The sequence below is a fragment of the Protopterus annectens genome, chromosome 11.part0, assembly GCF_019279795.1.
Source record: "Protopterus annectens isolate FY-2018-M chromosome 11.part0, PAN1.0, whole genome shotgun sequence".
Taxonomy (NCBI): domain Eukaryota; kingdom Metazoa; phylum Chordata; order Ceratodontiformes; family Protopteridae; genus Protopterus; species Protopterus annectens.
The window spans coordinates 329,337,945-329,351,773 of NC_056745.1; the positions used below are offsets into that span (position 1 = coordinate 329,337,945).

At 44.8% G+C, this 13,829-nt stretch overlaps 1 protein-coding gene across 1 annotated transcript in view; it reads right to left on the reverse strand.

Moving 5' to 3' along the window:
* WASHC4 (WASH complex subunit 4) overlaps nt 1–13,829 on the reverse strand; it is a 1,952,913-nt gene that overhangs the window by 356,659 nt on the left and 1,582,425 nt on the right. The window lies entirely within an intron of this gene.

The following is a 13,829-nucleotide window of genomic DNA, read 5'->3' on the forward strand; positions in this document are numbered from 1 at the left end:
GAATGACTACTGTTAAGCAACTGTCTTCTGATGATAATTCCAGAAGAGACACACAAAAAAAAATACAAAGTTTCAAATCCGCAACTGTCAGAACACAAAAGCTTTTAGCACAATGATTTAAGCAACAGAAAGGGGTTGGCACCAAACTTAGGAAGAATATAACAAGAAAAATAACCACAGACCTTGTAGAGATATTACAGATATTTCAGAAATATTATGGACAATTTTCACAAAGCAGAGGAATGCTGAAATCAAGAAAAAGCACAAATAGAAGTATTTATGGATGACATTGGTGTGCCATGGATAGACATTGATGAGACAACAATTAACTGTTAAGATAGGAGGAGGAGCTGAGATAAAAGTGGTGAAGTAGTATGAATTTGCAGGAAAGTCTCCACAAATAGATGCTATTCCAATGGACATTTGGAAGCTAGGAGGGACAAAAGTGTTAAAGATCTGAAAGTTTTTTTTATTAATATTTTAAAATGATGGGAGGCACCAACATCCTGGAAGAAAGCTGTGGTAGCTGTAATACCTAAAGATTACACAGACACATCATACCCAGCTTCATATAGGCCAATTTCAATTTTAAATCATGATTAAGTGTTTACGTTTATGTTTATAACAGCTAAAAGAATGGCAAAGGTGTTGCCTAAATTGATAAATATGGATAAATGTGATTCTGTGTAGGGGAAGCAAACATTTGACAACATTAATAGAGAGTGCAGTTGTAAAATATTACTATAACAACAGACGTCATTCTCTTCACTGTTGCAGTATTCTTCACCTTTGGGATCTCCTGCCAAGGATGGCCCAATGTCCAGCCAGAATACCAAAGCCTTTAGCACTTCTATGCGCCATATGTCACAGATATGCTCCTCGTTCAGGACAGGGTATAAAGGTGATGTACAAATGCAGTTACACAAAACTGAATTGCCCCAGAACAGTGTCCATAGGACAAAGGAGGCTATGCACATCCATAAGAAGAAAATGCAGATGGGAATAGCACATCCTCGGCCAGGAGGGAAACCAAAACAAAACCCAAAAGAAAAACTAGGGGGAGAAAGTAAATACTGCAACAGTGAACAGAAAGACATCTACTGTTAGGGTAAGAATTTACACAACTGCACTATGTCTTCTATGTCACTGTTGCACTATTCTTCAACTTAGGGAAGAAAAAAAAAGCTCAAGAAAAGGATTGGAAGGTGGAAGGCTGGAGGAGCCCTCAATGAACAAATTCAGAATGGTTCCAACAAAACCTGCTCTGGTCCTAGAAAACATATCCTATTTATAATGCTTACTAAAAGTATGGACTGAAGACTAAGCAGCAGCTTCAAGGATGGAAAAGGTGTTCAACCCCTTGAAGAAAGCACTAGAAGAAGCAGCAGCCCTAGGGGAGTAAGCTCTGACTGATGTGTACAGGCACTTGCCATAAAAAGAACAAAAAAACAGAAAACACCTTAGAAATCCAGGAGGAGACAGTTTGCTTAGAAACAGACAAACCCAATGTCCTGGGATGAAATGAAACAAAAACTAGCCAGACTTATGAATGGCTGCAGTTTTATCCAAATAATACCTGAGCAAATCCAAAGTATGAAGGACACTGTCACTAGCAGACCGGGAAGGAAGTTGTACTGCCCAATTCAGAGACAACTCATTAACATTCTTGGGCATATAAGAAGGATAAGTACAAAGGGACACCCTGCCCCTGTGAAAAACTAAAAAGGAGGGATGGTCATAAGGGCCCGAAGCTCAACCGAGCAGAAGTAAGAGCAAGCAATAAGACAGTCTTCAAGGTACAATGCTGCATAGAAACTTAACCTGCAGGCTCAAAAGGAGCCTGGGTCAATTTTTCTAAAACAAAATTAAGGTCCCAAGGAGGAGGAACAGGCTTCTTTGGGGCCTAAGATGCAGGACGCCCTTAAGAAATTGTTTGACTTCAAAGCAAGAAGCCAAAGGAGGATTCAAGGGCAGACAGGCAGACAGGCAGAAATAGCTGACAGAAGGCTCTTTACAGAATAATAGGCCAAGCGAGACTGGAGCAACTCACACAAATAGGAGAGAACCATAGGCACCCCCACTTAAAAAGGGTCCTTGTTTACAAGCATGGCACCACACAGAAAATCTATTCCATTTGGACAAACATGACTTTCTGGTTGCAGGTTTTCTTGCCTCCTGAAAAACTCTGAGCATATCCTCAGAAATGAGGTGCTAAAAGGGATCAAAACCCCATCACCCGCAGTGTCAGTTGAAGAGTGGAGAAGTGAGGATGGATGAGTGACCCCTTATCCTGTGTAAGGTAGTCCAACCAGTGAGGTAAATTGTGGTGACTGCTCTTGGCCAGATGCATTAAGAAGGGGAACCAGTGTTGTCTTGGCCAAAAGGGAGTCCCTAGCAAGATTTTTGGGGAGTCCAGATGAATTTTCTGCAAGACTCTTGAAAGTAGAGGAAGGGGAAAGAATGCATAGAGAAACATCCTCTTCAAAGGAAAAGAAAGGGTGTCTGTTTTTCATATCAGATGGCATGACACTCTGCAACAGAAAATAAGGAGCTTCATGTTTAGAGGGGAGGTAAAAAGATCTACCTGAGGAATACCCACTGATGGACTATGCCCAGAAACATGTCTCTGTGAAGCATCCATTCGTGAGTCTGTGTTTTGAACCTGCTCAGACAGTCTGCCACTTAATTTTGCTCTGAAGGATTAAACACTGCCTGAAGAGTTAACTGATAATCGAGAGTCAGATCGCAGACCTGAAGAGCCAGCTTGTCACAAATTTTCATGTGACCACAGGAAGCCCCACCTCCACCCCATGCCTGAAGCATTGGTGAACAGTTCTTGAGAAGAAACTGGAGGCTGAAAGGGCAGGCCTGGATTGAGAGTATGTTTTATTTTATTATTTTTATTTTACTTAACATTTGTTTACTGGGAAAGTCCAACTTGGAACGAGCCAATTATCAGTGGAGACCTGGGGAGAAACTCTCCAGAGGCATATCTTTGTGACGTGGGAGGAAACCGGAGCACCCAGAGAAAATCCACACAAATCCAGGGAGTACATGCAGACTCCGCACAGTAGGCACCCCAGCCGAGAATCAAACCAGAGAACCTCTTGCTGTGAGGCGACAACGATAACTGCTGCATCACTGCGCCATCCACATTGCTGAATCCATTACTCAAATTCCCACTTTAGACAAGGAAGGAAAGGCACTCTGAAATCCAAAGGACGGCAATGCTGAAGCCAAACTGACCTGAGGTACCGAAGAAGCTTCTGCATGCGCAGTCTGGCAAGTCAGAGCGCTGGAACAGAAGAGGCCATGAATTCCAGGACTCAAAGAAATTCTCTGAATGGAACAGCAGGCAGAAGATACTTGAAACACAACTTTTGGAGCTGGAAGAGAGGCAACCACTGGCACTGTCTGAATCCTGCAACCCAAATAAACATGACCCTGACAGGAAGACAGGACAGACTTTCGGAAGTTGACAGTGAACTGCAGACTTTGGAGGAGAGAGTTGCTGAAACACCAGATCCTGTAACAGACAAGTGAGAGAAGGTGCCTGAAGCAACAGGTCATCTAGATAAGGAACAATCTGAATATCTTGGAGCCTACAAAAAAAGCAATCACAGAATCTAGGCATTTTGTGAATACCCCTGGGGCATTAGAAAGGTCAAATGACAAAGCACAGAACTGAAAATGAGAGGAAGAAACAGAAAAACATAACTTCCTGAAAAGAGGGTGACTAGGAACATGAAGGTAAGCATCCTTCAGATCCAAGGACACCAGAAAAACCTGGGTAGTAGAAGAGGAAACAGGGTTTGAAGAGTAAGCTTCGAAAAGAAGGAACTTTGAGAAATGTGTTGAGCAAGGAGAGCTCCAGAATAGGTTTCCAAGTGCCCTCTTTTGATGGACCAGGAACATCCCAGAGTAAAATCCCTTTCCTACTTGGAAAGAAGGGACAGGTTAAATAGTTACCTGGCTCACCAGAGACCCAAACCTCTAAGAAATGAGGAAGTTGTTCTACAGGAGGATGAGAAATCCCTGAAAAAAGAGGGAGAGGCTTCCATACCATGAAGTAACCCTGAGGGATGACAGCTAGAACCCAAGAATCAGTCATGATGAGATGACAGTTTGGAAGGCAGAGGGAGAGCTGAAGCGACAAGGGAACCTGGCCGAGGGGTGTGGGGATGTCAAAGAGAAGCAGGTTTGTCAGATAAAGGAGGCTTCTGAACCACAGCAGCCTGAGAAGACTTAGCGGGAGGAGCTTGCCCATCAGTCTTCCTGCCTTTGGTGGCTTAATGAGGCTGCCTGTGAACAAAAACAGACCTAGAAGTATAGTTCCTCTGGAACTTAGGGATAGGGGGTCACAAAAATATGTTTAAGGCCCTGCAAAGTTTTACCTTTTTATTGAAAAGACAATCATAGCAGCAGCAGCAGTCCCAAACATATTTTTATTATTCAAAGGAGCATCCAGCAACTTAGCTTTAATGTCTTCAGGTCTTGATTGCTGTGAAGCCAAGAGCAGCACCTCATGACAGACCCAAAGGTAGCAGCTCTGGAAGAGGCATCAGCAGTAACATTGCTAAACTTGATAGTGTGACAAGCCACCTGAGAGGTAGAACCTAAAATAGACAGAGCAGAAGATTTTGCTTCAGAATCAGGAAGGTCAGAAATAACCTGACAAGTCTGGGCAATCGAGGCCAGAGCATATTTGGTCATGCTGGTCTGGTACTTAATGGCCTGAAAGGCCAAAGTATAAGCAGTATAAACATTCTTACCAATTCTCTCCATTGCCCTACTATCCTTATCTGAAGGTACAAGCTTGGAAGACAGCAAAAGTTTAGAAGGCTTGTCACAGGAGACTGATAAGCATAAGGATACAAATAAGAATTGACAATCCTAAGGACCCTTACAGAACGTGTTGGGCTTCTTTGGAGCAGAAGGCCGAGAATCAGGAGACTTAGAAGCAGCTATTACGGTGTCTAGCAAAGCAGACAACACAGGAGGTACTCCACAAGGTTTAGGACTGTCCACCTAAAGCAGCTCATAATACCTTTTCTGGATATCAGACACTTGAGAAGACTCCCACTTAAAATATTCCATTATTCTAGCTATAGTGTCTCCAAAAGACAATTCCTCAAAAGGAGACTCATGACTAATGGGTCTTTTTCATCAGAACCATAAGCAAAAGGTGAAGGCATCTGGGAAGAGTAAGAGAAGGACCCTTCATCAGACTCTGAATCCACATCTGAGGAATTAGGTTCCCTAGTCCATTTGGAAGGAGATGAAGTCCAAAGGGGAGTAGGCACAGAAACCCCTTAGGGAGGCTTCAGGACCATTACATTAAACAGGCTCTGAGTAAACTCCTGCCATTCCCTTTGAGGATCCTTATGGCATACAGAAAAATAAGTTATGTCTTACCATAACGTTCCATCTGTTGTTGTTGATCTTCTTCCAGTCATCACTGATGGGTTCAGTTCTGAGTCCTCGGAACTGAGTCGGCCTAATACCAAGCTCGCATACACCAAAAACTCTCGAGCTAAGCCGCTACTCACAATGCCCTTCTCCCAGTTACCTCAGATCGAGTTTGCATGAAACATATAAAAGTAAAAAGCAGAGGCCATTTCTGCGCAAAAACCCTGAAAACACCACAAGGACCCATAAGATCCACCAGGAGCCTTTGGTGGGGGACAGAGGGTGGGATGTGATGAATGGAAGAAGATCAATAACACAGATGGAAGGTTTTGGTAAGACATAACTTCTTTATCTGATGTTGTTAATCTTCTTCCCATTCATCAGTGATGGGTCAGAATCCCAAGCTACTTGAAAACCTTCTTGAGTACCAATGAGCCAATCGCCACTCTTCCCCTGGAGACCATGTCCAACTTGTGATGTCTGATGAAAGTGTGAGGTTTAGCCCAAATGGCTGCTGTGCAAATGTCGTCCATAGAGGCTCTGGAGTGCCGCAGAAGTTGCTATGGCTCTCGTTGAATGTGCTTTGATATCGACAAGTTTAGGCTCATTTTCATGTGAATATGAAAAGGCAATACAATCTCTGAGCCATTTTGATAAAGTGACTTTTGGTACAGCACATCCCATTTCTGGTCCAGAGAAGGAAATGAAAAGTTGATCTGACTTGCAGATAGACTTAGTCCTATCTAGGTAAAAATGTAGTTGTCTGTGTACATCCAATGAATGTAGACAGTTGTTGTTGTTGTGTCTTTCGGCTTTTCCCAGTTAGGGGTCGCCACAGTGGAACTCCGGTCCGCTAATGATTGGTAGTTGATTTTTACGTGCTGAGTTACCAGCCCTGACGCACAACCTTCAACGAAGGTACGCCCATTCATGCATGCCTCCACGCAAAAGATGCTCTAGCTAAGAATTGAACTGGACAGCGTCTTAATGTGAGGTGACAACGCTACAGCAGCACCACCACCACGGGTGTAGACAGTATTCTCCTTTATTGGAATAATTTGGGAAAAACATGGAGTTCAATGGACTGGTTCACAGAGAAATCAGAAATCACTTTGGGGAGAAAAGATGGATTAGTATGAAGAGATACTCTGTCTTTATGAAAAATCAAATACGGCTCTTGATGCATAAGGCTTGTAATTCTGATATCCGTCTAGCTGATGCGACAGCCACCAAAAATAGAGATTTCCATGAAAGAAATTTGAGGTCACATTTTGCAGCAGGCTCAAAAGGGGGTAGAGAGAGAGACTGTAGCACCAAGGAGAGATTCCATGCCTCTAAAGGACGCCTGCTTGGAGGTCTGCTATTAAAAACTCCTTTGAGAAAGGTCTTGCATATGCTGGTGGAGATAAGTGGAATGCCTTCTAAATTGTTATGAAAATTGGAAATAGCTGTTAAGTGGACTTGAATGGTAGAAGCTGATGCTCCATTCTCAAAAAACTCAGAAAGGTATTGAAGTACAACAGAGACAGGAGCTGAGGGGGGGGGCCTAGCATCTGTTCTTTAGACCAGAAAGCAAACATTTTCCACTTATCTCTGTAAAGTTTTCTGGTGGATGGCTTATGGGAGGCCAGAATAATATCGCGAACAGGTGAGGAGAGGGTTTCCTGCCTGGAAACTAATAGAAGTGGAGAAACCAAGCTGTCAGCTTGACAGTGGACAGATTTGGGAGAGTCAACACTTGGGGGTGAGAATTTAAGTCTGGATGGAGGCCGGCGGAAGGGGAACCACACCTGTCGAGGCCAGAATGGGACAATGAGGATCATCTTGCATCTCAACTGAATTGCTTTCTTCAAAAATAGGGGTATCAAAGGAATTGGAGGATAAGCATAGAGGAGACCTGTGGGCCAATCGGGAGTCAAAGCATCTTTCGGGGACTCCCCCCGGGGAAGAGGGCAAAGAAGCTGCTGCATTTGTTATTCGAAGGGAAAGCAAAGAGAGCCCCATCTGCTGAATATTTCTGCTGTCACATTTGGATTGAGAGACCACTCATGTGGAAGGAGGATGCATTTACTCAGCCTGTCCGCAATCACGTTGGAGCTCCCCAGTTTATGCTTTGCTATAAGAAAGCGAATGGAAGCCATCGCCCAGTGCCACATTCTCATGGCCTGTCGACACAGGGGTAGGATTTGGTTCCTCCTGGTTTGTTTATGTACCAGACTACTGACATATTGTCTGACTGAATCTCAATCATTCCTGATGGAAGGAGCGGATGTAGTGCCTGCAACGTCAACAGCATCACTCTCAACTCCAGAACATTGGTATGCAGGTTGGCTTCTAAGCTGGACCACATGATTTGGACAGTCTTTCCCTGAAAATGGCCCCCCACCACCATATCAGGGAAGCATCCATGGTCACAGTGGTGTTGGGTTGAGAGGTCTTGAAGGGGCGACACTAAAGATTTTCATCTAGCCTCATCCACCAGAGGAGATCTTGCTTGCAAGAGTTGGTAATGAGGATTGCTAACCATTGGGACAATAGGATCCATTGTAACAGTCTCATGTGTAATCTTGCCAGAGGAACAATCAGAATGGCTACAGCCATGGACCCCAGAGCCTGGAGAACTTCTCTTGCTGACACCTTTCTTTGACAGAGTATCACTTGTACTTGCAATCTTAACTTCTGAATCCTGTGAGCTAGTAGAGAAACCAGGCATGTTCAAGTACTGAAAACTGCCACTATAAATTCCAGTTGTTGGGTAGGTTGTAGATTGGATTTCTCCCAATGGACTGTGACGCCTAGAGATTCCACTAGTGAGAGTGTGTAACGGAGGGCCATGGTGAGGCAACGCTTGGTGGGGGCGGAAAGGAGCCAATCGTCTAAATATGGAAACACCTGGAATCCTTGAAGTCTCAGAACAGCCGGCATTGTTAGGCATTTCGTGAACACTATGGGGCCCGTCGAGAGACAGAATGGCAGGGCTCTGAACTGGTAATGACTGGCTCCTAGCCAGAAGCGAAGGAGACTCCTGGAGCGTTTGTCCATTTTGATGTGGTAATACGCATCCCGGAGGTCTATCGAGCACATTCAAACATCCTCCCATAAAAAAAGGGAGAATGGATTGAATAGTGACCATGCAGAATTTGGTTTGAACCACTGACTTGTTTAGATGGCTGAGATCCAGAATAGGTCTCCAGTCCCCGGTCTTTTTTGGCACCAAAAAGAATCTTGAGTAAAAACCGGAAGAGCATTGGTCTGGGGAGACAGGTTGGATGACACAGCTTTGTTATCTCTGAAGCCGCTTCTTCCCTTTGACTGGGTGGAACATCGGGAAGGTGCTTTGTAGGTTTTGGACGTGATGCTAGAGGGATGTAATAGCCTCTGGAGATTATTCTCTGCAGCCACTGATCTTTTGTAATAGAGTGACCAACAGTTTTTGCAGAGAAAAACAAGCCCCGACTGCTTCCAGGGGAAAGCAATTGGGCAACGCTTCAGGAGCGTAGATAAGACCGTCCTGAGAAAGTGTCCCTGGAGTCTTGATTTCGGGGACCCCCCTCTGCCCCTAAAGGGGTGTCTTCCACCATTGGAACCCCCTTCTGCCTCTAGGGGAATCCTCACCACGTGCGTTGCGGAAAGGACCTTGAGATTTTTTGTGCCATATTTTCCCACTCCTCTGGTTCTGGGAAAAAGAATGTTGGGGCTTGGAAAAATGTAGGCCAACAGCAGAAACGGTCTTTCCATCCTGATCGCATCTGGTCAATGTGTCCTTTACTTTAGAACCAAACAAGGAAGATGGTTCAATGGGGGCGTTCAAAAAGGAGGACTTGAAGGAGTCCGCAAGGTCACAGATGCGCATCCAGGCATGGCGCCTCATGACTATGCCTGCATCCGCAGTTCTAGCTGCCCCTTTGGTTGCGTGGGAGAGCAACCTCATGGACGAGTTGGAAATAGACTCAAGGGTGACAAGTTGAGAGGCAACCTTGTCTCGTGCCCCGTCAGAAACTTGACCCACGAGGGCTCCAGAAAGTTCAGAAATTAGATCTCTTTGGAGTCTCGTGAAATGTGCCAAGTAGTTCAGGGACCTGACTGCAAAAGTCGCTGAAGCAAAAACTTGCTTCCCTAGTCTGTCCACAGCCCGAGACTTCTCTGTTGGGCAGGTGAACAGTAGGACTTTCTTCCGCAAGATACTTTTTAGTGGCCGCCGCCACCACCACCATAGTGTCTACTGGCAAGCCTCTAGACCAGTAGGGGTGTTCCTCTGGTGGGGAAAGAATCTTATCTGGTCTCCAGGGAATGGCCTCAGTAGAATCAGGGTTCTTCCACACACACTGCACGACGAGCTGGACTAACTCATCAGCAGGTGGGGTCACTCAAGAAGTAGAAGGCCGAGAGTGGAAAGCCTGCAGGAAGATGGACTCCTCCGAGGAAGGGTTAGAGGGCTTCCAGCCACCCCTCTGTTTCAATATTTCCAGGATGTCTCCAAAGGAGACATCATCAGGGGGTGACCATGGGGACCCCTCCCCATCATCGTAGTCTGTATCCTCTGTGAGAGCCTCCTCAGGAGAGTCAAGGTGTTTCCTCTTACATGCCTTCTTCCGAGGAGGTTCTTCTGTGGGGATGTCTGAGGAAGACTCGGAAGGAAGAGTACCCTGAACTGGGGTTTCCTGCAGCTTCTGCTCTCTGTGTCCTGGAGAGGTGGCCCATGGTAGTTGTAGCTCAGAGGGAGCAGGGAGGAGTTCCGATGTAGGAGGAGTTCTTCCAGAAGCAAGCACCCTCTCCATCACCCAGAAAGCAGGCCCGCCAGAAGAGGTATGGGGGCCCAGAACCCAGTAGGACAATCCTGGAACCGGGGTCACACCCTGCTCCATCAGACCCGCTCCCGGGGATGGAGCCTCAAGCAAGATCAGGGCAGGCGGTGTCCCCAGATCGGAGGACGGGGCCGATAAAAAACTTGGAACCGTGCCCAGAACCGAGGGTTCTGCCCCTCCAACATGAACCGAAACCCAAAGGGGTGGCCTTGAAGCCTCAGTGAGGGTCACTGTCGGCGCAGAGGAATGGGTTTCCACCATGGACGTCTGCGCAATGGGCTTCGGAACTGATGGATCCGAAGGAGGAGTATAAGTGGGAGTCCTAGAAGCAATAGACCCAAACCCCGAAGTGGGATGAGTCTTAGGAACGTTTGTTATCCCTCCGGCTGTCAACAGCTGGTCCAGCAGGCGCACCACATCGAATTCAGAAAGACTGCTGGTGGACCTTGTGGACACTCCTGAAGGGGAGTCAGGCTGGTCCATAAAGGGGCTATACGTCTGGCCTAAGAAAGGGTCCAATGAAGGGGAGTACCGGGTCTGTGGTGTTTGAGTTATCGGCACTGTAGTCTCTAAGTTGGAGACAGGTAAGAGAGGAATCAGCAGCGTGGAGAAGGGACTCTGTGCCGAGGAGGCATTCAGAATTGAGATTATTATCGGCTCCAAAGGGATTGTCGGAACCACCTTCGGTGCAGTAAAAGGTGAAGTTGGTGCCAAAACTATTGAAGAAATGAAGGTCGGAGCCATAGCTGTCACTGTATATAGGACTGGTGCTGTAGAGGTCGGTGCCGAAGGTGGCACAGACGTCAAAATTTCTGTAATATCTATGACACTGGATACAGAAGCAACTGGAGCAGAGCTCGGAACAGAAGCCATAGTCGCAATCGGAGTCAATGAAGCACTTCTGTGCTCTGTTGAAAATTTGTGGGCTTTGCGTTTGTGGGACTTGCCCTCATCACCAACCAGTGAAGAGGGATCTGAATGGGGATGTTTTTTGTCCTTCACTGGAGGGGTTGAGTCCTCCGACAAAGAAAGGGCCTCTGAAAAAGGTGAGACTAACAGGCCTTTCAAAATCATTTTTTTTCCCTCATTCAGCGTCCGCTGACTAAAACTTAGGCAAATCTGGCAAGGAGGTTTCAAAGAGAGGTGAGAAACCCCCAGACAATACACACAATCATCGTGCAAGTCACTGTTAGGGAGTTTGCCATTGCAGGAAGTGCAATGTTTATGCCCCGAAGTCCCTTTTTCTTCAGACATGCCCATACACACAAAGAAACAAACAAACTACAGACTAAAGGAAGTGATAAAAAGAAGAAGAAGATACCAACGATTGTATCAAACGATACCACAAGGGTAGAAGAGGGAGTACCAACGATGGTATGAGAAATACCCAACAGGTAGAGCTAAATAGATAAAAGAGGGTAGAAAATGAGTTAGCTTAGGAAAAAATTCAAAAAATACACCAATATTTATAAAATATGACACTTAGCTGGAGAGCTCGGTGAAACGCTGCTATATGGCTGTGCGGCAAATGAGATCTGAGGTAAATGGGAAAAGGGCATTGAGGGTAGCAGCTTAGCTCGAGAGTTTTTGGTGTATGCGAGCTTGGTATTGGGCCGACTGGGTTACAAGGACTCGGAACCAAATCCATCAGTGATGAATGGGAAGAAGATTAACAACATCAGATGTATGCTTAGTCTTTTGCTTTTTCTTCTTGGGATGTCAGCCCGAACAAACACCAGAGGTTTCGACCCAAGACGAGACACAATAATAGTGCCCGGAACCTCTTCTCTAACCAGAATATGTGGAATCCCTTTCCGTCCCTCTGAGCTAATCAACTGTGGCAGAGAAATCGGACAGACAACGGGCAGCCTACACAACTATAACCCGCTTGTAGAGAACTGTCTGGTGGATGCTGGACCACCAAAGAATCTGGCCGAGATTTCTTGGCCTTCTTACTTAACAATAGGTCAGGGCTTGAAGATTCTGCCATGCTACACTGGACTAACAGTTTAAGCATCTGGTTCTCAAGATAAATAGTCAAGGAAGACAACCAGCTTCTAAGAGTCTTAGGCGCCAATGCTTTACAAATGCTACAAGATTTATGGTCGTGGGAAGCACTCAGACAAAAAAAGACACTGTTCGTGACAATCCTTATGGGGAATCTACTTCCTACATGGGCATTTTCCCTTCTTGGATGACATGAATACTAGGCAACCAAAAGAGAACAAGACCAAAAGAAAAAGAAATAAAAAGACCCCAATGAGGCATTTACCTCACATCTAGGTATTCAGTACAGCAAAATGGCATTCAGACCAATGAGCTAATGATGGTATCTGCACTAGTGGCAAAGAATTTCTGGGTAACTGTGTTTGCACATCACCTTTAAGTCCTATGTCCTTGCAAGGACAGCATACGCATGACATACGGTGCATACAAAATCTAAAGACTTTGATATACTGACCAGATGTTGGGCTACACTTGGCAGGAGATCCCCAATGTGAAGAATACTGCTAAAGTGATAGAGAAGGACATCAGGGTTAATCCAGAGGGAAACAATGTAGGAAAATACTGTTGTTGTTGCCGAGTCTTGATGGAGAGAGAACATCTGACAGAGTAAGCTGGGATTTAATAAGTAGGGCAATGGAAGGACTTGCATTCTGTGATATAATAAGGTTCTTTAGAAGGATATATGAAGGATCGGAGGCAAAATTTTAACTGAGAGGGTTCTTCTCTGATAACTGGTGTCTGAACAGAGGAACCAGGCAGAGGTGTCCATTCCCATTTATTTACTTTAAATTTGGAGCCACTGGCAAAGAAAATATGGGGCTCATAAATTCAAGGATATAACTGGTACTGTAAGCAAGAAATGTTGGCTTTGCTTGCAGACAAGGTTATTTTTTTACCTGATAAAACCATGAAAGGACATTTCAGTACTGTGTAACATTCTGAGACAAGTTTTAAGTCTTTTCAGGATATAAAATTAAGACAAAAAGGCCATAACTGTAAACTATGTACCTATACATAAATTGGTTCAGCAACACCCACATTTATGGGGACATGATAAAATGGAGTATTTAGGAGAATGGATTAAAAAGGATTATGTTATGGCAGCTAAAGATACATGTGAAGAGACTAAACAAAAGATAATAAAAACTGAGAATCTCTTGTTTATGGATGTTTATAGCAAAATACAAGCAGTGAAAATGTTTTAATCCCTTTGGTTTTATACACAGGTCAGACATTTTTATCAACGAGAGAAAAAGTGAACGACAGTAATTAATAAAAAGTTAAAGGATTTTATCTGGAAGAGGAAGAGGGCAAGGGTCAAATGGAATATGCTGATCCTTCCAACAGAAGGACTGGCTTAGGATTACCTGATTTGAAGGGATATTTTAGAGCTACACAGTTAACATTCACATATATAACACAAAAAGATATAATTCAAAGTGGAAAGGGATGATGATGAAGTGGGGGGGGGATTTATGAAATAAGGGGAGAGCTGGATTTTGAATGAAGATCCTTAAGGAGAATATCAGAAAGTATTCCAAGAAGTAAGCCAACTTGAGAATGGAAAAAGGAGATTCTACCAATAGAGATGACAGTAATTAGGGGTAC